Here is a 2,922-nt window from a genome sequence, read left to right on the forward strand (position 1 = left end):
GATTAAATCTATTATCATTTTCAGATCATATTTGGCACCAATGGCATTAATTTGGGATATGTGTTGAAGTCAAGATTGTATTTTTAATTTAGGAGTTGTTTTTATTGTAATTTAGCTTTGGGCCCATTGTTTAGGCCCAATTCGGTTTATGTGTGTTGGAGGGGGTAAATTCGGATTCCCCATTCCAAACACACACACTTTTCACTTTGCTTCATTTTGAAACACAAAGTCATTTTCCGTTTTCCCTCTTTTTGCTCTGCTAGGGTTTCACCCCTTCTTCATTTCTCATTTTCGGTTTGTTCTTCCATTGCCATGGAAGGCTAAATTTATGGACTAAATTCCTTTGGTAATGTATCACAACTCTTGAGGTTCTGTTATTAATGCATTTTCGGTTTCTTTATTGTTGATTTCTTCTATCTTTTCTGAATATGGTTTGCTTAATAACATTGCTTAGAAACTGGTTGGTTGAGTTTATCTTCTCATGAATGATTAGTTCGTGTGAATTTGTTAATCGTTTCATACTTTTACTGATTTCGCTTAGTTTGATGTTTAGGTTCTGCAACTTTGAATTGATTATCACTTAGTTAATTGTTTCTCAACAAATTCGAAAGTTAATGGTTGGAATCTGAAAATAATCTTTTGAAACCGAGGATTGAGTTGTGAACAAACGAACCAAAGGGATTTAGCCGTTTTATTACATTGTTTAACTACTGTTTCTGAATTTGATTTATGTTCATACTATCCAACAACAAAACCCCCCTTGAGTGTCTGTGAGTATAAGGTGTTTGAAGCTTTGCTTGAAAGATAATGTTTGGGAAACGACCTAGGAGTCACTTCCTAGTACTGCAGTTTTAATTGTTATATTATTTGTATCGGGTACGGTCTCGATCAGCAGGTGATAACCGAAGAGAGTAGAGAGACAAAAGAGTTAATTGAGAGATATTTCCTATATTTAATAACATCCTCAATTTATGTTGATGTAGATAAACTTAGTTTGCGATCAACAAAGGTCAAATAATATCATAGTTGAGGTTATGTTCTGCTAATGAATCATTTGACATGTCTATTTTTGGGTTTAATTAAGGTGGCTCCTAGATACCCATATAGGAGGATTCACTCAAATTTTGCCGTGTTAGTCGATGCATGAACTAGCTTGACCGTAATGGGTCATATAGATTCATGGCTAGTTTTAAGCCTTTTAGCTTGTTGTCTTCTTGTGTGGTCTATATGTTGGACCTAATTGGTTGGCTCTCTAAAAATAATCATGTGATGGGGTGATCTCATGAGAGTTTAGCTGAATTTGATAATGGTTGGTGAATATTATTGGCTAGTAAGTGGCCATAATTGGTCGATTGATGCTCGCTTGATGACCATGATGGGATGACTAGTGGCTAGTGGCCGACTTATGACCATGATGGCTCGACTAATGGTCAATGGCCAACCGGTGAACATTATTGGTCAGTTGATGGCTAGCTACAACCATCATGGACCAACCAGTGGTCATTGGCCCATTGATGGACATTATTGGCTAGTTGATGGTTGTTGGTAAGCTAATGGGCATTATTTTCAAACCGGTGGTTGATGATCATTTTTGGTTAGCTAGTGTCTAATCGTGAGCAATGGATATTATTGGTCACCCAATGACGAATGGTCGACTACTAGACATTATTGGCTAGTTGGTTTCCAAGTGGTGAAACAATATGTAGTTGATTAATAAGAGAAGAAGGTCAAGAAATGTTTCTCTGATCTCATTAAAAAATATTAATTACTAGGAATAACTGAGGATTTATGGGAGATAAAATTTAATTACTAGTACTAAAATGTGAAACATAAAATTTTAGTTTTATAATTTATAATTTTTTAATTTAAAAATAGTTTAAAATATGAACCATTGATTTTTTTTTAAGGAAGCATGTCATTATTTTCATCCAAATTATTAGACATTAAGTACTAGAGAGGCACCACTAAAGTATTTGAATTTCCTATTGGAGTTGTGACTTTTGTTAGTTGTGAGTTGTGACGATCAACCTAAGCTAAGCTTGAAAATTGAAAGAGCGAGTATTGAGTTGGCCCCACGCGCATTTACAACGAAATTCTCCCTCTTTTCAGACCCAACGCGCATTCCCAAACTCCTAATCCAACAACTCATACTTGTCAACACATCTCTCAGACTGAGGAAGGGGATGTTCTCTAACATAAAACTTTATGTTTCATGTAATAGATTAATAGTGTTTATCAATAAGTCAAAAATAATACCTCATTTTATTTTATTAAAATAATATATAAAATCTACATATCAAGATATAAGTGGAACCGAACATGAATGTGAATACCAAGTTGAGACAGGTGATTCCAGTCCGAAGACTCCCACTCACACCAACATCATTGTATAATTCATCTAAACGTGAAATACCAATAGTTATCAAGTTAATATAAAATGTATGTATTAATAGTGGAAAGATTTATATATAGTTAATATATTATTTATTTGTGTTATTTTTATTAAAAAGTCAATGATTATTAAAAATAAATGATAGATAATATACTGATTATATAAAAAACTCTTACAGTGTCAATGCATGAATATTTTTCTCATATAAAAAATGTGTTTTCTTTGACTCAACTTTCGCAATATATTTATGATTTTGAACAAAACAAAGTGTTCTTTTCTTAGAAGCTTTTCTTTTGTTGTTTATTTTATCTGTCCACTTTAAAAAAAAAGGCGTTGGATAGTATTCAATTTCAGTGTAGATTTATTTTGTTTGAAAAGATTTCGATACAGATCTATAAGATATAACATATGTTATTATAAGTGTAAAATACAATTTATGTAAATTATAATGGTTATGTATATTATTTAATTCATATACATATTGTTTAACATTTATATTTGTGAGAGGATTTCCAAAATGAAAAGGTATA

This window comes from Lupinus angustifolius, chromosome LG11 (genome assembly GCF_001865875.1).
Source record: "Lupinus angustifolius cultivar Tanjil chromosome LG11, LupAngTanjil_v1.0, whole genome shotgun sequence".
Classification (NCBI taxonomy): domain Eukaryota; kingdom Viridiplantae; phylum Streptophyta; class Magnoliopsida; order Fabales; family Fabaceae; genus Lupinus; species Lupinus angustifolius.